The following is a 19,866-nucleotide window of genomic DNA, read 5'->3' as shown; positions in this document are numbered from 1 at the left end:
TGACCATGGATACAGTTAATGGCAGCAAAATACTTCAAGGAATCCTGCTCAGAGAAAAGTCTTTTTCTAGTGTTGTTACTATTACATAACTGGAAACAGAGAGAAACAGGCTTCAGTAAAAATCAGTTCACAGGTGCTACACACTGCTTTCTCTCTTTGAGATCCTGTTAATGGTGGTGATATGACCTTCTGCGTTAGTGAAATAAGCTTGAAAAAAATCCACTCATTCTATTCTGTAGGAGTAGAAAGGAATGAATAACTCCACAGGCCATAGATCTAAGCTGGACCTTCCCTCCAAATGGAAACAGTGGTTCAAGTTCTGCTCTCAGTTACCCCAGGTAAATCAGGAGTAACTCCAGTGACATCACACTAGGGTAACTGACAGCATAATCTGGCCCCAGGTGTCTATAGCAGAATCCTTTGCCAGATGAAGGGCCATGTAATCGCATGGTGAGAAAAAAAGGCAAGTCAGCAGAAGAGTTACGATGTGGACAGTACAGCAGACGGTACTAGTTGCTTCACTGCACAGCCAACTCTGCAGAATCAGCATGGGGTGTGATCAAGAAAACGTTGACCCCACCCACAAAGGGTGAAATACACCACAGAGAAGCAAGTCTTTCCAGTACTCCCAATGCAGTTCTCCAGTTCTCAGTAAATCTGCGGAACAATAAGAGCAGCAGGAAACAGATGCCCACCTGTACTATGTGAAAGGTATGCTAGGAAGGCTAGGAAATAGACATTCATGAGCCCACATTTCCTCATAGGCTCTGTCTACACTATCCTTTTTTGTTAACATTAGCCTTTGGTGTTGTCAGGGTCCCGTCCCCCCTGGCCTGAACTCTGAGGTACAGATGTGGGGACCCACATGGAAGACCCCCTACGTTTATATTCTACCAGCTTAGGCTAAAACTTCCTCAAGGCACAAATTCCTTTCCTTTTCCTTGGACTGTATTGCTGCTACCACCAAATGATTTACACAAAAATTCAGGGAAGGGTCACTTGGAATCCCTATCCCCCCCAAAATATCTCCCCAAGCACCTTCACCCCCTTTCCTGGGGAGGCTTGAGAATAATATACCAACCAGTTGCTTTAGCAATGTGAGCACAGACCAGACCCTTTGTCTTCACGACACTGAAATCAATCAGGTTCTTTAAAAAAAGAACTTTCTTTAAAAGAAAAAAGTAAAAGAATCTCACCTGCAAAATCAGGATGGAAGGTAACTTTACAAGGTAATAAAAAGACTTAGAACATAGAGAATTCCCCACTGGGCTCAGCTTCACAGTTACAAAAACAGGAATGAAATTACCTCTGTAGCATAGGAAAATTCACAAGCCAAAACAAAACATAACCTAACGCATTTCCTTACCCTGCTCACAGTTTCTGTGGTTTTGGATGGATTATTCCAGGTATATTTTCAGGAGATATTGTACCTGCTTGGCTTATCCCTCCGTCTGGAGAGGGAACAAAACACAGAACAAAAAAAAACAACAAATCCTTCCCCCCCCTTCCCTTTCCCTTCTTTCCTCATTGGTCCTTCTGGTCAGGTGCCAACTAGGTTATTTGTGGACTGTTTAACCCTTTACAGGTAAGGCAATCCAGTACAGCTGCCAAGGAGGGATTTTATGCGACTGCATAGATAAAGGTTGCTATGCTTCCCCCTATTCATGACAGGTGTGAATCTAGTATAGCCTGGCCACTGGCATTTTGAATGCTGTGTGACCCCTCTGCCCCGCAGAGCAGGTGTTAATGACCTGGTGGGTAAAACACAGGTGGACGTTGGTGGCCTGTCTGCACTGGCATTCTCACCCTTGCTACCATCAGAATAGCTCTGTATTGACAGGAGCAGCAGCAGAAGATTTTTAAGAAAAATGTCTCGTGCAGGCAAGGCCCCTGTATCTCCCATATCCTTGGGATACCTGGACAAAGTGCGCACAACCACAAGTCCCTTGGGAGGACTTTGACACTGCCTCAGAGTCCTTGTCTGGCCATGCTTGAGCCATTTCTTTAGGGCAAGTACAGTCAGCTTGTCTTCTGAGTGCATTGAGCAGCCGGTATTGATCACCTTAGCCTCAGATGTTTTTCACAGAGGCATGTCAATGGCACTTCATGCAGAAAGAGTCAACATAACTTATGTTGTCTGTCCAATAATATTTCTCTGCAATCTTTGAATGGTACAATGTTCATTGTGCTTCCACTTCGGCTCCGCTCCACCCATTGAGCATGCCCCTGTGGTTATAATCGGGCCTACAAGTTTACCCTAATTGTGAGTTCAACCATGAAAAGTGAACAAGAGATCATAAAGTATCACAGTAATAAATAACTATATATGCTGATGGGGAAAGTTACAAAGGGGAGAAAAAAGAATCAATTAACCCAAACAAGGTGGTCTACTAATATAGCACAAGGATTGTATTAAGATTATTCCTGGGAAACAAGAGAAGTGTGGGACCAGAAATCATAGATCTAATTTCTGACACCAATTAGTTCAAAATGGTGGACAAAATACTGGATGGGCTATTCTGCCCATCGCTCCCTTTTGGGGTTCTTAAAAAGGGAAGACTTTGGGGGCAAGCTGGTTACCATCACACAGGCTACCTTACTGATCAAAGAAGGGGAAGGAATGCCAGCCCTGCACTGCTGATCTCCTGGGACCCTGTCTCTAGCTATATCTTCTGTGGCCCAGCCCTCTGGCCAGGTCACCTCTTTCCAGTTTTGTCCCATTTTTGGCATAACAAGAGTCCAGCTAAAAAATCCACACCCCCATCTAAAGGGAAGATCCTTCTATCTCTCTTGAGCTATGCTGAAGTTCCCCGCTTTTCACTCTTGCTCCTGGGGACTGCAGAGTTCTCTCTTGGCTCGTTAGGCTGAATACAGCCTCCCAGGGCTTTTCTCTTGGAGGTCCTTCTTGCCTGTAGTTCCCTCGAGCCTGCCTTCACCAGGGCCCTATTCACAGAGAGGGTATTCTACTTGCTCCTCTCTCCTGGATCTCTTCCCTCTCCATGCACTTCTTCCTGACCCTTCCACAGCTGGGATCACTAACTGTTATTGAGTTCCCAGATGAGGATCAGCTGGGGGTTAACTGCTATGTCACAGGAAAGGCTGAGACCAACTCCCTTTAAAGGGCCAGCCAGCTGGTAGCATGGACCAATGGTGAATCTTTTTGGAAAAACTGAATGAAATCAATCATTTTTAAGTTATGTGAACATGGGGAAAATGTTGTGCCTTTTAAACAAATTCTTGGGTCATTTTTTGTGTTTTGGTAACTCAAGTTTTTGGTTGGTTGGTTTTGTAGAGGGCTTATTTGGTCTGTTGCATTTTTGTGATCTATTCTCTTGAAAATACAAAAATATACTTCTGGCACCTGCAATATAGGGGTGCTGTCATGCAGAACAAATGAACAGAGAATAGTGCTATAAAATAAATCCAACGATTACTAGTTAAAAGCTATCAGTAACCAAAACACCTGGCTCTGCAGGAGGAAAAAATAGAAGAAACATCCCAATATAATTTTTTAAAACTCTAGAACATCCATGAAATAGCTTTTCATATAGATACCACATGGATAATACAGTCTACAAGATTCTGTCATGTGGTCTAAAGGATTTATTGCCACTCCTTTAGAAGGAACCACATAACTCTGTTGTGACTTTGAGAAGATCACATTGCACACAACAGCAGCAAACTCCTGCTGTTAAAAGCCTTTATACCCCATAACACAATCACATTATCTTTCTCTTTCCTATAGCCATTTTTAACGAATCCTAATTAACGGAGGGTCAATGTTCTCTGCTATCATGATTCTACTGATATACATTGCCACACACACACACACACACACTCTGCTTTCTGAGTTACTTAGAGTTCTTGGTAAATATTGCTTCGATACATTTTTTCATTCCATTCAAATTCCATTTCTCTCAAAAGAAGTCTGGCTGGCAGGTTCAAAGGGGTGAGGAGGAAAGGGGTGGTTGAGACAGAGGAGAGTGCTGTGTTTTCAATTATTCTCAGATTCTTGGTTGCCCACACATAATTCCCCCTTTGAAGTTTTGATTCAGCAAAGTAACAATGGTGACAACAGTAAGAGTAGCATGAAAACCCTGTATTTTAATAAATGACTAGCAGTTTGGATGAGCCTTGTACTGTAATTGTGCCTGAATGTGATGTTTGCAATGCGCAGGGATTTACTTTGGCATTTAACTAGTTTTGAGGCAACAAAGGCAAGAAGAGATGCTGAAAGCTTAAGTTCACTGCCACTGTTCCAGGACATTTTACCCCTCTGCTCCTGTCATACTTAACACACAGGTCAGTGACAAGGGCAAGACAAATATAGTGCATGCAGCATTTATCACTAGAAATTCCAGGCACAAACATGTCCCCAGCCTCCCAAGATAACGCATGAAAGAAACAGAATGACAGATCACAAAACTGCCTGACTAAGATTTAAAGAGACAGGCAAAGTTGTCACCTTTTAGGTACGATTTCTCTCCCATGTCCTTGCCCTGTAACATTGTCTAACAGTTTTCTCTATGTGGAGAAACATCCACATACCTACGAAAACCATATCCCCTGATTAATCATGTGCTACGTTTCCAGTGATGGAGCCCCCTGTGTCCGACTGCATTAGGCTACACCGAGGAAGGTGGACAAATGAAGTGATTACCTTCAGCGTTTCTTTTAAAGAGGTTTAGCTAATATGTTGTTCTGAGATAGAGAATGGTACATAGAATACACATGGAAGTACTTGATCAATACCAGAAAGACCCTACATTTCATATAATGTATGCCATCATGTGCCAGCAATGCCCCCCCTGCTATGTACATCGACCAAACTGGACAGTCCCTATGTAAAAGGATAAATGGACACAAATCAGAGATTAGGAACAGCAATATACAAAAACCTGTAGGAAAAGACTTCAATCTCCCTGGACACACAATAGCAGATTTAAAGGTAGCCATCCTGCAGCAAAAAAACTTCAGGACCAGACTTCAAAGAGAAACTGCTGAGCTTCAGTTCATTTGCAAAATCTGACACCCTCAGCTCAGGATTAAACAAAGACTGGGAATGGCTAGCCAACTACAAAAGCAGTTTCTCCTCCCATGGTGTTCACACCTCAACTGCTAGAAGAGGGCCTCATCCTCCCTGATTGAACTAACCTCCTTATCCCTAGCCTGATTCTTGCTTGCATATTTATACCTGTCTCTGGAAATTTCCACTACATGCATCTGATGAAGTGGGTATTCACTCAAGAAAGCTTATGCTCCAATACGTCTGTTAGTCTGTAAAGGTGCCACAGGACTCTTTACTGCTTTTACAGATCCAGACTAACGTGGCTACCCCTCTGATACCCTACATTTCAGGATACCTGGCTTTGAGTTTTCCATCAATTATCACTAGCCCTGTTTGTTCTCCACAGCCGTTAATGTTTTCCTTTACAGTTTTGATGAGAGGAACTCAGCTTAAAGAGCATTACACCACTTAGCACTATACACAAAAATAAGGCCATTGTCCCGAAGAGCTGCATACTCCTAAAGACTTAATACACTGATCAACCACAACAAAAATATCTTCTTTAACACACTTAGGCTATGGCTACGCTACAAAAATGATGTTGCTCAGGGGTGTGAATTAGCCACCCCACTGAGCGACATAACTTATGTCGATTTAAGTGCCAGTATGGACAGTCCTATGCTGGCAGGAGAGCTTCTCCCACTGACATAGCTACCACTGCTCACGGGGGCTGGAGGAATTAAGCCAATGGGAGAGCTCTCTCCTGTTGGCATGGAGCGGCTACACCGATACAGCTGTGCCACTGTAAACTCTCTAGTGTAGCCATAGCCTTAATCAGTTATCCTACAAAGTGCTGATCTCTGTGGCTCAATCCAGAAAGCACTTAATTTAGTGCATAACTGCTTTTCTAGATCAGGTTAGATTGCGCTGCACCTTGCAGGACTGAGCACTGTCCAGCTTGATTTGGAATATTCAGTCTTAATTTTGTTTTTTAATTGATTTGTCAAACATGCCAACTCCCTTTTTAAAAAGCCAAGTAACTCCATTGACTTCAGCGGAGTTACTCCTGATTTAAACCACTGTGAGCACTGGAGGCTCCAGGTATTTCATCATTTGGAAGAAAAGGGTTCATTCCTCCATCAGTTCACTCCCTTTTGGTGCAGTCCTTGCTATAAAGATTTCTCTGTGTATCTGCTGCAGATTCTACAGTGCACAGCATGTTGCAGCAGGCTTGTTCTTATATAAAATATTAATTCAACTGAGTGCCAGGATTGAGGCTGGATAATCATTCACACTCCTTCGCAAGTTATATATAATACGGAAAGTTGAATAATTTAATAATTTCATTCACGTTCTGTTTTCAGTAAAAAGCAGCCATATAATTTCAGCCCAATGTGATCCTTAGTTTAGATTAAGGAGAACAACAACGAAGGACAAAAGTAAACTCTTCAAGGAAAGAGCACGACGTACACATTTAATTTGTACTGTACAGGCTGCAGCAGAAACAAAACAGCCGTCACCCCCAGAAACACTGATCTCATAGAAACGTAAAAGATGCAATATACAGAAAAAAAGATCAAGAACCATAGTTTCATAGCCACAAATACCGCAACTCTAAATATCATTTGGGGAGTCCTGAAAACATCCATTGCATTCACTTTACATCAGTTCCTACTAGGGACTGGATCCTTTGCCAGCCAAGCTGAGCCTGGTATAAGACTAATATGGGGGCAAAGAAGGCTTAATGCTGCCTTTTTAGCTCCCTGCTCTAGAGGCTTGCCAGGGAGCTCCAGGGATTTGTTCAGTCCCCATAACATCCCCGGTCTGCTCTAAGTTGCTTCCTACTACGGGGCACTTTGTCAGTTGGGGACAGCTGTGCTCTGACCACACCTCCTTGTGATCAGCCACATCCCCTACACAGAGGCCTGAGAGCAGGAGAATAGCTATTGAGTTCCCCTAAACTTTCCCTATGCAGGGATTATCTTTAGGAGGCCAGTTAAGCCAGATTTACAATCACTTTGAGCTGAGTGATGCAAAAGGGCTGAGGATGTGGCCCTGAGTCTTTCCCTTTGGGACCTATAAAATCTTCAGTAGTGGGTGCAGAAAGACTCTGCCGACTGCCACGAACAAGACAAAAGTACAAAACAATCAGGGAGGATCCGCCTCTTTAATGACATCCTTATCTGATTCTCTTCTTATTAATCAATGTAAAGAAAAAAATCTTTCAGGAATTTGGAAAACCCCAGAGAACATGAAACAAGCTACATTTCTATTTTCAGAACCAAGCTGATCCGTCTCCTAGAAGAAAATTTTAACTTAAGACATCCTACTTAAGCTGCCAAACCAAACAAGCCAAGCAATTTGAAAGCTTTTAGCCTGCCTCCGCTCTTTGCATCAAAGCTCCACTGTGGCAGCGTGTTCAAGTGGTTCATGGGCACACCAGTTCCAAATTCCACCCTGACTGTTTGGTTTAAACAGCTCCAGTTCCAAGTTATTCAACCCACATGCACTAGTTTGCAGCCAACTAAGCTTTCAGCTTCCTGCTACATGGTTAGTTGACGGTGCCTAAAATTCCCCTTGCTGTTGCCTGAAAGAGGGTTGATTCCCTAACATTAAAAACAAAAACAAACAGACAACGATTTTTTTCATTCACAAATTGTTTAATTTTTCCCATAATAAAGGAACTATTATGGATTGGCTGAGAAGCTCTGTAATGGCACCTTTTTTTCCTGGATCAATTTAAGACTCCTGTCATTGCGCTGTAATTCTCAGCTGACATTTGGACAAGGTGAAAGAGAGCTTGCTGGTGAGTCAGAAAAAAAAAAGTTTTGTTTTTTTTTGACAATGCAAAGAAAGACATTGCATGATTAAAAACACACTGTTGCTACAAAATGCTCCCACAGCACTTCAGTCTGTCACTCAAGTTATTTAAACTCATTGTTCAAGTCCCCTCCACTGAAGCAGCCACTACATTACTGTTCTTTGCTAATACAAGCAGTAAGTCCAACAATAAAAAAAACAACCTTTCAAGATACTTCACACAAGAGTCCTTCTCTTTTGTAAGTAAAAACCCTGGTCATATTGCAAGCCTAGAAATATAAAGTTAATTGTTTTCTTCTTTACTCATTTTTAAGATTTCCCCTTTTCCTCCCCCATGTCTAATTGTTAAATTGTTTTTTTTTCATTTCATCTATCCACGTCATGTTTTTGTTTCTTACACAAAAATCAAATGTGGTCACTTACACTTTTCTTGAGGACAAACACATCTTGATAACATCTCCTGCTCCACCATGATGCGCCTATTGGATATTGCAAAGATCCCTTGAATAGCACTTTGAAAAGCCAAGCTCACTTATGCAAACTTCTGGTCTTCTCTGATACGCTTGGCTCCTGTGCGTTGTCACATTACAATTCCTAAGTTGTTGTTATTTTCCCTCCTGAAAAACCTGTGAAACAGGTCCAGGAACACACATCTAATGTTGCAGAAGAGGTTTTAATTGATTCATTGCAACAAATATCCACCCTTAACAAAAAAATGCTCTGTGCAGTGTGTTGTTAAAGGGAGTAGTCACCTAACACTTCATCTGAAGTTCCACAACCCACAGAGTCTAGCAGCTTCAGTACTTTAAAGGGAAATTAGTTTAAAATTAATTTCTGGATTTGTGAAAAACACAGGAGAGAATTTAAAATAAAAATCACATACTGAATAAACTCTATCCATCTGCGTATTACAATAGGTCTGCTCTTTCTGTTATGTAAGTATTTGGGTGCTTGCTTTCATTAATGTTGCTTTGTATATGTCACTGGAAAACAGCCTTGTTGTATGGGCAGTTTGGGTGTACATATTTTGGTTGTGCTTGGGTACAAATGAAAAATACAGACAAATTAAAAAGCTATTCAATCATTTAATCACTTTGTCATTCTTAATGTTTGGTATTTGTCCGCTCTTCTATAAACGTCTGTCTCTTTTCTCCTAATAAATAGTGTTCTGGGGACTTAGGATATTTTGCTGCTGTGGAATAATTAGTGTTTTTTCTCTTTTAACCCTGGGCTGGTTTATTATTACATTCATGGAAGCACCTTACTCCCATTAAAGCCTCAAATGAAACAATATGACTGGTCAATTAGTAGAGGTTATTCAGCAGTAAATGCTTACACTCATTAGTAAAATGATCACACTGAGATAATAACATCATATGTCTGTGAAGTGCCAGGCACACATGGGCACTATGCAAATAAAAAGTGAATACTGAACAACTGAAAAAGGCCTCTTGGTTTTTCTTAGTTACATTAGATGATGCTTTTGTCATTTAGAAATAGAGCTCTGGATTGTTGTTTGCTCCTGAGCAAGTAATTACGGTGAAGACAGTGGTATGGAAACTTCCCTACCACTTATAACCCCATCTCTGCTGAAGCCAGTCCCAGTAGTCTGTACCACTACAGAGTGCAAGGCTAGCTCCTTGCTAGGGGCTCCTGGGATACACCTCACTCTCACCTCTGCACCAGACAACAAAGCTGGCTGGCCAAAGACGGGACAGACTCTGCATCCTCCTAACTGGTGGGAGAGCAAGAGCCTCCCTCTGTGAGCCAGGGAGAATAGAGTGGGCATTGTGCCAAAGATACAATGTCTTTTGGGGCAGAACAGCGGTAGACTACCCCAGCACAGTTCTGTGCCTTAATGGCACAAACTGTTCTTGAGTGATTTGAGCATCGTGGGCCCAATTCCATTCTGCATCTCCTGGGATAGGCAGCACAAAAGCTTGCAGTCCAAGGCGTTTTTACACCACCTTTGCATCAAAATGGACCTTGCCATAACTTAGAACAGCCTCAAGGGCTGCTTTTCCTTATAGTAGCCTTGGCCTCTGCTGTGCAGCCTAGCTGCACAGCGCTGCATGCTTCATCTACTCCCCGCCTCCTAACCCTTTCCATGCCCCTTCCCACTATGGTATGCCCTGTGTATACATCAGCCATAGGGTGCTCCTGCGCTGCGGGAATTCTCCTCCAGTCCAGTTATGGCCCCTCTCCTTTGCAAGAGTGTCATAGAGGGGCCAGCGCAGGATCCAGAACTGTCCCCCACGAAGACTGTATTCATTTATTAGATATAATGCCCTGCTAGACTGATTTTCTAACTGCAAGCAACAGCCAGTAACAGCCTCCTACCTCTGTTGCTACTGCATGCTTGTCCATACCATGCCATGTTGAGAGGGAGGCAGTACAGTTTAATGGTTAGCAGGTAACTGGAAACCAGGAGACCTGAGTTCTGTTCCTGACTCTGCTTCTAATTTGTTCCGTCACCTTAGGCAAGTTGCTTCATCGTTCCATGCCTCTTTGCCTAGCTCTACAACAGAGATAATGATAGTTCCCTCCCTTTGTAAAGTGCTTTGAAATCTCTGGATGAAAGAAGACATGAAGGAGCCAAGTGATGTAATTAGTCACTTGCAAAACATTATGATGAGTCAGACGACATCTGAAATGCCACATATATAAAGTGCTGTGTTTAAAGAAAAGAAATTAGCAATGGAATGTGACCTTATCATAATAATACTAAAAGAGATACTGGGTAATTTGGCAAACGTTCAATTTCTGTTCTCACCATGGAATCCTGTCAAACAAGCTAAATCACTTGTCACCTCTAGGAACAATAAGTCCTCATGGAAATAGCAAGTCCATTGGAGGCTGCTCAGAGGAAAATGACATAATATGGCAATTTCCTGTCTTTATCTCACCTGGATAAATAAAATCTCTCATTTTTCATACGGCTGGTGCATCACATTCTCCAGATATTGTCTGTCTCACTGAAACACAAACATTCAAAGGGTTATTTTCTCGTTTGTGGATAGTTTTGAACAGATATATTCCAGTTCAAATAGGTTGTGTGGCTGGACTTAATTTCATGTGAGTATTTTACTTAATACTTAGTCAACAAAGTAGACGAGTTGTTTGTATTTAGTCACATTTTGATGTGACTGCTCATAGAGGACACCCTCCATAGTTAAGAGTTTTGTAAAGAAAATATCAAGGTATAATTCACCCTTGCAGGCATAGGCGCCAACTCCATGGGTGCTCTGGGGCTGGAGCACACACGGGAAAAAAAAAGTGGGTGCTCAGCACCCACCAGCAGGCCTTGCCGATCAGCTCCTCCCCCTCCCTACCAGTGCCTCCCGCCCACTGAGGATGGGGGGAGGGATGGAGCGAGGGCAAGGCACACTCAGGGAGAGGGAGGAACCGAGCAAGAAGAAGTGGGGTGGGGTTGAAGCAGGGGTGGAAAGAGGTGGGGTGGAGGCAGAGCGGGGGCGGGAAGAGGTGGTGCTGGGGTGGGGCTTTGGGGAAAGGGGTGGAGCGTGGGTAGGGGTTGGGGCGGAGAGGGGGTTGAGCACCCCTTCGTCAGCTGTGTTGGCCAGCCCTGAGCTAGGATTGCAGGCATCTTGCATCATTGTACAGCCATTCTGAGACAGACTTTCTGCAACCAAGGGCCCACAGCCTGGGTTCCAACTGCAGAGCTTACTCCTTAATCTCCACGTTAGACTCCTACACAAAAGGCGTTGTTAATTTAGGATTAAGTTTGCTAGACTTCATATCCCACCAACACAAGGAAATACAATGTTCACTCATTCAATATCCCACCTACACTCTACTCATCAGTTACCTTTCTCCAGCCCACTCACCTCTTTTCTCCCCTCCACGGCCCAGGCACACTCATCCTGAAGAACCAGCTGACACGCTTAACTCTGCCATGATGTGCTGATGATTCACATAGGGCTGATAACTATTTGAGACAGATTTAATTTGGCTTTCATGAATTGCATTGCTTGTAGAGTTGTGCTGTTGTATTTAAGGGAGCAGGGTGATTCATTGATTCATTGTGCCCTTCTCCTCCTCCCATACTCACTAAACCAATTCCAAATATAAATCTCTTTATCGTTTTCCTCTTCTTTTTTATGAGCTAAAATGCTGGAGAATATATTGAATGGAGTTACATCAGCCTAACACTAGAGTAACTCAGTGGTGAATCGGACCCTCAAAATACAAAGGTCTGTATTTGAGCCTTTTGGCATTATCATCGTATGCATTGGTCAATGCTGACTGTGCAAAACACTTATGGGAAAGACTATATGGAAACATCTTTTCAGGAAACTCTCTCATTGTTTGCAAAATCACAGTGACCCATCCTGGAAGTTTGCCTTGCATCTTGATACAAAGCCCTGTACATGATTTAGCATGACTAGTCAGTTTTATTACACAGACAAATGGTAGATGTATAACGTGTTCTTTTCTTATTTCATAACCCATGAACTTCAGAGTCGGACTCTAAAGTTAGAGAGCTAGCATGTTACAGTAATTTTTGATAATGAGCGAATCTCTTTGCCTCTGTATGCCTCAGTTTCCCTGACTATAAAATAGAGCTAATCAAGGATTCATTTATTATCCGCATTTTACAGGGTGGGACACTGAGACACAGTTGGGGTTTATCAACACTCTAGGTCTGTAGCCCATTTGTAAGCCGCTGACTCCCACATGTTGTTCAGATCCTATGCATAACACCACTCAAAGCATGTGTTCTGTGCTCAGCCCCTATGGAACAGCTGGGCTGGACAGCCTTTTATCACTGTGCTGTGGGGAGCAGGTACTGGGCACTCCGGATCTGAAGAGGCTCTCAAGGTTACAACCCGTATAGGAAGGGGAGAGAGAATAAAAGTGGTGGGCTCGTGGCACTTGACATTAGACATATCATTACCTGTTTACAGTTCTTGGTTATTGAGAACCCCAAGACCTTGAATGGACAGGGGTCAATCTGCTAACTAACCCAGCCCAGCAGGGGAACCAGTTGGGGCTGGTAGAGTTCACTGAATCCAAACCAGGGAGCAGGTTCAGTTTCTCCTTTAGCACCAGTCTGACTTGTGGAAAGATAACTGAGTTCACATGGGGCACTTCCTATTGGGAGACAGACTGGGGAGGTCTCACATAGCCAGTAGTAAATGATCCTTGGAGATTTTAAAAAATTATAGATACTTTTCTAACACAAAGTTTTGGACCCAACTAGGGGTGACTGTATTGTGGGCCTCATTGTGGTGGAGAAAGATGAACAGATCACTGGACTGGGTATAACAAAAGCAGGTCCCTTCTTCCCTCAGGGAGGGACCTACAGGCAGTTGCTGAGGGAGAGCTCCTGCCTTCATTCAGGACCTGCAAGGTAGAAGTCCTTCCTCTTGCCCGGTCTGCCCACAAGTGAGCTGTTCTGCTCCCATCAGGGTTCCCTCTCAACTGTGAACTCTGGGGTACAGATGTGGGGACCTGCATGAAAGACCCCCTAAGCTTATTTCTACCAGCTTAGGTTAAAAACTTCCCCAAGTCACAAATCCTTTCCACGTCCTTGGACGGTATTGCTGCCACCACTAAGTGATTTAGACAAAAATTAGGAAAAGGACCACTTGGAGTCCCTAGTTCCCCAAAATATTCCCCCAAACCCCTTCACCCCCTTTCCTGGGGAGGCTTGAGAATAATGTGAGTACTGACCAGACCCTTTGTCTCCAGGACACTGAAAATCAATCAGGTTCTTAAAGGAACAACTTTATTTAAAGAAAAAGTAAAAGAATCACACCTGCAAAAATCAGGATGGAAGGTAACTTTACAGGGTAATAAAAAGATTTAAAATACAGAGGATTCCCCTCTAGGCTCAGCTTCAAAGTTACAAAAAACAGGAATAAAACTCCCTCTTAGCATAGGGAAAATTCACAAGCTAAAAGAAAAGATAATCTAGCGCATTTCCTTGCCCTTACTTACAATTTTTGTAATTTTAGATGCTCATTTCAGGTATGTTTTCAGGTGATGTTTTTCCTGCCTGGTCTCTCTCTCCATCCAGAGAGGGAACAAAAAAAGAGAGCACAAACAAAACCTCCTCCCCCTCCTCCAATTTGAAAGTATCTTCTTTCCTTATTGGTCCTTTTGGTCAGGAGCCAACCAGGTTATTTGAGCTTCTTAACCCCTAACAGATAAGGATTCAGTACAGCTGCTCAGGAAGGATTTTATGCTACCCTTAGCTGTATTTTTATGACAGCTCCCTTTTAAATCCTCCCCCAGTCTGGGCATCCCCAGCAGGTGTGTTGGGGCAGGGCTCAGCTCCTTAAGCTCTTCTTGCCCAGTGTGAGGTTTGTATTCCCCATCACAAGTCCAAACAGAGGGGAAAAAACCTTCACAAGTCTAAACAGAGGGGAAAAATTACAGCTTTCCATACTGTTAATGGCTAAGAAGCCCAGCAGGCCTGAGGGCCTATTTTTGCAAGTGGAGCTTTTTGTTATATTGGGTTCATTGATCTAAAGCGGCAGATGCATATTTTGAGTAGCAAGCTGTTACCGCACCTAGCAGTAACAATGTGAATTTTGAATCCTTTTTTATCCTGGCTTTTCCTTAACTCCTTGGAAGGTGGCTTTAGATGATGCTTCATGCATCGGGCATTCTTTTGCCCTATTTTGTCCTGGCTTTTCTTTTGCTGGGCTCGGGAGGAGGGTTTGGGAGAACCCACTCTGCTGCATGCAGAAGGCTGCCTTCTAATCCAAAAGTTAGTTAATTTTGATCCTGATTTCCTTCCTCTCATGGAAGGTGATGTTCAGAAGTTTTCCATGGAGCATGAATTCTAGATGACTTTTTCAGATTTCTGGGTAGAGAGAACTTTTGTAGACCACCCTCCCCTTGTCCCCAGTAGCTTAATAAACCATTGTATGCATTGATGTGCTGTTCACACATCATTTCCGTGAATAGATCCTCTGCATACTTTGCCTGGAAAATTACTAAGTTTTCCAATATTTCTAAAATATTAAGGGATTCCCCTGCCACAAAGAAAGTCAGAGTCAGTAAATTGGTAAATGTCCCCAAAACACAACTTCAGCCTATCCTGCATCAGCCATATCCAGCTTCTTAAGTTTTTGGTATTGATTTAAAGTAAAATCAACAAGTTCAGGGTTCAAAAAATAACTAGATAAATTCATTGAGGATAGGTCCATCAATGGCTATTAGCCGGGATGGTGTCCCTAGCCTCTGTTTGCCAGAAGCTGGGAATGGGTGACAGGGGACAGATCACTTGATTATTACCTGTTCTGTTCATTCCCTCTGGGGCACCTGGCATTGGTCAATGTCAGAAGACAGGATACTGGGCTAGATGGACCTTTGGTCTGACCCAGTATGGCCGGTCTTATGTTCTTATGTAAAATCAGGGTTACTCACACACCTGCACTGGGTGGGCTTGTGCGTGTGGGAATCTTCCAAGGGCAGAAACATTCCACAATGTTGCAAATCATGGCCTTGTTGACAGACAGAAAGCAAATTGGGGGATTCTTTCTCCCCCCCACCCGCTCCATGGTAATAGAATGAGTATTGCCTCTGTTGCATTCCTTGGAAGACACTCCAATACCTGCTGGGCCAAGCCTACTGCCTGAAACTGCGGGTGTAACAAGTGGCAGGCAGTAGGCCAGAAGGAGGAGGACCATGCATGAGCTTTTGGAGATAGGGGCAAGGAGGAGCAAAAAGCACCTTGCTTTCAAAAGAGCCAAGGAGGAGAGGGATACGGTCCATGAAGAGAGACTGCTCCAGGGGTTCCTGGATGAAGAGAAGAGAAGCGAAGCAGGACCAATTGCTCAGGGAGAGAATGCTGGATATGTGGGCCAGCAGGGTGGTTCATCCAGCTCACATCACAGTGCCAGCACCAGCGCATGTGCCAGTTGCAATGTCTGCAGATGTGCAGGTCCATGTAGACCTGACAGTGGAATGGTGTTCCTGGACCTGGTTCACAGTGGTTGGAGGGTGGAGTTTGTGGCAGGGGCATTGAGCAAAATAGCAGATGGAATTTCTGTTCCAAACTATTGACAGTTGTGTGTCTGAGAGAAAGATCCTCTAACCCCTGTCGAAGAGACATACCTGTCTCCAAGACCAGTGAGGTGGCAGAGTGCATACTGGTTTATGCCATATACTACACCTTTTCTGACCAGCCCATAACTCTCCAATTCCCTGATTAATGTTCTTCTGATACTTAATAGCCTGTATATTTTTGCCATAGCGATTATTCAGATGCTCAGCAAAATCTGCCAGGTCCTGCTCCCACGTGGTGCCTTACTTTCCCCCTCTCTGAAGTGGGGAGAATCCTGACCCATATGCAGAAAGTGTTTGATCCTCTGTGTTTGCTTCCCAAGTCCCTACCCTCCTTACCCAACCCGGCTTCTGCCCTATTCCCCAAACTTCCATGCCCACATTAGTGCTTCTCTCACTCCCAAATCTGCAAGGTCTCATACACAGTCCCTGCCAGCAAAGGGAAGCTGCCCTTGGCTCTGGAGCTGCAATCATATGCCCTGAGCACTGTCCTGCACCATATTCAGATAGATCATCAACTTCCATCTCTATCCCAGGTGCAGGATGGCCTATGGTCCTTGCTCCCTCAGGCAGCTGGAGCTGCTGAGATAGGAGTGGGGTTGGCAGAGCATGGGAACAGCCCATGAGGTTAAGAAATGGCAGGGAGATCCTTTTCCCTCCAGGGGAGATTACTTTGTCCCTCCATGAGAGGTCCTTTCTTTCTTCATCCTGTGCTTTGGTTCCTGACTCTGCCCAGAAGCCCAGCGCCCATCCCTCCCAACTTGGCTCTTCCATACCCTGCTGTGCACCTAACCTTCCCTGTCTTTCTCTCCTAGGGTCTTGTCCTCTGTGTTCAGCCTGGCCCCTTCCTGGCTTGTCCCTGACCTTTAAAGGATTATCCAAGCCCCTCCCAGGCCTGCTCCCCTTGGGGTCTCTCTCCTGGCTGAGCACAGGCTGCCCTTATATCTCCCAGCAGGCCTGGTTCCTAGTCACATGCTGCTCCTTGTCACATGACCCCTGCACTTATTCCCTTCACCCTAGGGAGCTGCATAACCTGAGCTAGGTGCAGTTGAGCTCCAACCCCTGTCCTGGCCATCTCACCCTGGGACAGGCCGAAACTGGAAGCCTGTGGGCTAACAGTAACTGTTTGCTATGTAAGGTGCTGAAGACACAATGGAAGAGGAAATCCTTTGGCCTGGATTTAAATTATTCCAGCTGAAAGTGAATGAGGGAAAATATATCCAGAGTTATCTTCCTAGCAGCAGAAAAATATTAAGGTACGAAAGGACCATTATGTCCATCTGGTCGGCCCTCCTGTATAACACAGGCCCTACAATGTCACTGAGTGGTTCCTCCAGCAAACCCATGACATGTGCCTGAGCCAGAGCACGTCTTTTGGAACGACATCCACATGCATTCGAGCCAGCTGGCTGACAGAAAATCTTTCTTCTGCAGTGACGTGAAGTTGAAGGAACATGGAGAAGAAGAAAACCTCTACTCGGGCTGTGACTGAAGTTGGAGTAGAGAGACCAAGATAACCAGGTCTAGGACCCAGTACTCACTATTAGCAGACCTGCCATTTTCTATTCCTAGCTTTTTGACCATGAGGGAATCTCTTTCCCTCTGTGTGCCTCAGTTTCCCCAACTATAAAACAGAGCTAATCAAGGTTTTGTTTATTATTTCTGTTGATCATTTGATATAATAAGTGATTATAAATGTTTAGGATAGGTTTTTACATTGTTTCCCCTCATCCATATGGACTTTGGTACTTTTCAATATGGAGTCAAATCTCCATTTTGTCCCCAAAGCAGGGAAAATTAAGGCACCAAAGCTGTGGCATGAGGGCTGGTTCAAACCAGTTGGAACTGACTTGTAACTGCCATCTCCTCGGAACTTTCCCGCCACTCACTCCTTATAAGGAACTGTGCTACGTCATCATGGGGCTATCCGTCCGGGGGGCAACCGTGTGCAGCTGGGCTTTTGCTTGGGTCTCCGGATCAAGAGCTGTGAAAGATCCTGTGACACTATCAACGTACCTGCCATCCAGGGTTATTTGGTTCAGCAACTTCAGGTCCAGCAGCTTGTCACTGTCCAGCAGCCGAGACCCAGTGTTCCTCCCCAAAGGCCAGCGTTTGGCCGAGGGTAGAAGGTCCTGGATCCACCGCTCCCTACCATCTGACCTGCCCATAGATGACATCTGATTAGCAGTAGGCTATACCTGGGATTTGTTATATTCTTGTTGCCAAGGGAGGGGTAAATTGGGTCTGAGCTTCAAGCTTCTTTGTTGCAGTCCACTGTTTGCTGAGTTTTATGTGTTTACTTGTGGTTTTCCCCTTACCCCTTAATCAACCCTTAATACACTGCTTACCTATTTCAAACATAACTTTTGTCTCTCCTCTTTCCTACACCACACTTGTGGGATAGGGGGTGGGATACAGGAGCTGCTTCCTCGGAGATAGACCCTGATAATAAGACCAAGAACCTGTACCTGTAAAAGGGAAACAGATAGACATACTGGGGTCAATTTAGTTTTAATTTTCCCTGATTACATTCCTATTTATCAGGGTGGGAGACTGAGACACAGTTGGGGCCTGTCTACACTCTAGGTCTGTAGCCCATTTGTAAGCTGCGGACTCCCACATGTTGTTCAGAGTCTATAGACGACACAACTCCTAAGCGTTTCTTTGTTCTATGCTTAGCCCTTATGAAACAGCTGGGCTGGATGGCCTTTTCTCACTTTGCTGTGGGGAGCAGGTACTGGGCACTCAGGATCTGAAGAGGTTCTCAAGGACTAATTCTTGAAAATAATTGTTATCAATGAACTAGAAGACACTATAAACGCACTGCTGATAACATTGGTGGGTGACAAAATACTGGCAGAGTGGTAATTACTGATGAGGACAGGGCAGTGATACAGAGCAATCTGGGTCCCTAGGTAAGATGAACCCATTCAAACAAAACAAGTTTGACCAGAGCCAAATGCAGGGTCCTATACCTAGCAACAAAGCATGCCAGCCACGCCTACGGAATGGGGAAGTGTATCCAGGAAAGCAGTGACTCTGAAGATGATTGAGGGGCCATGCTGGGCAAGCCATTCAACATGAGCTCCCAGTGTGGTGCTGTGGTGAACAGGGCTAAACCCATCATTAGATGTATAAACAGAGCCGTGAGTATGATAGGGAGGTGACACAGCAACACTGAGACTGATATTGGAATACTGCATCTAGTTTTGGTGTCCACCTTTGAAAAAGATGTTGAAAAATTGGAGCTGGGGCAGCAAAGAGCCACAAAATGTTTTGAGGGCTGGAGAAAACATGCCTTCTAGTGAGCTATTGAAAGAGCTCCACCTGTTTAGCTGATAAAAGATCGAGAGGTGACTTCATTGAAGTGTTGAAGTGCCTTAAAGGAGAGAAAATATCGGGTCTTAAAGGGCTTGTTAATCTAGCAGAGAAAGGCATAACAAGACCCAGTGGCTGGAAACTGAAAAGAGCCCAATTCAAATTAGAGATAAGGCACAAATATTCAACAGCCAGGATGATTCACCTCAGGAACAAAGTACCAAGGAAAGTGGTGGATTCTCCATCTCTTGACGTCTTTTAATGAAGATGAGATGCCTTTTTGAAATGTGTTTGGTCAAAAAATAGCTACTGTGCTATAAAGGAGGCCTGTGATATGCAGAGGCTCAGATTAGATGCTCTAATGGTCCCTTCTGGCCCGAAAGTCTACTAATTTATGAAAAACTGAGTGGAGCATGGGAAGCAGCCTGTGATGTTTTAATGTGTAGCCTGACGGATCCCCAGAATCAACAATCATTGAGTGGGGTGATCCACAGGGAGCAGCTCAAACATTCAAGGGGGCTGGCCAGGGGCAGGACATTTGCCCTGAAGGGGAGGAGTGGGTGTGGCAGGGACCTCACAAGGGCCATTGGCAGGACCTCAGCCTATTGGGCAAAGGTTGTGGGGAGATGGTGACCTCACAGAGAGATGCTGATATCAGCCAGGCAGGACGGGGCACAGGGCCA

The 19,866-nt window shown here is 44.3% G+C and overlaps 1 long non-coding RNA gene across 1 annotated transcript; it reads right to left on the bottom strand.

The window, feature by feature from the left end:
• Positions 1-11,677: 11,677 nt before the first annotated feature.
• Positions 11,678-18,318, bottom strand: LOC141981585 (uncharacterized). The gene is made up of 3 exons (XR_012637842.1): positions 18,214-18,318; positions 17,882-18,025; positions 11,678-11,774 (listed from the first exon to the last, which is right to left on the bottom strand). It is a non-coding gene; the product is annotated as an uncharacterized LOC141981585 (long non-coding RNA).
• Between the last annotated feature and the right edge of the window lie 1,548 nt (positions 18,319-19,866).

Source organism: Natator depressus, chromosome 2 (genome assembly GCF_965152275.1).
Source record: "Natator depressus isolate rNatDep1 chromosome 2, rNatDep2.hap1, whole genome shotgun sequence".
Taxonomy (NCBI): Eukaryota; Metazoa; Chordata; order Testudines; family Cheloniidae; genus Natator; species Natator depressus.
Note: the sequence above shows the minus strand (reverse complement) of the source record. Positions and strands in the feature narration are given on the sequence as shown.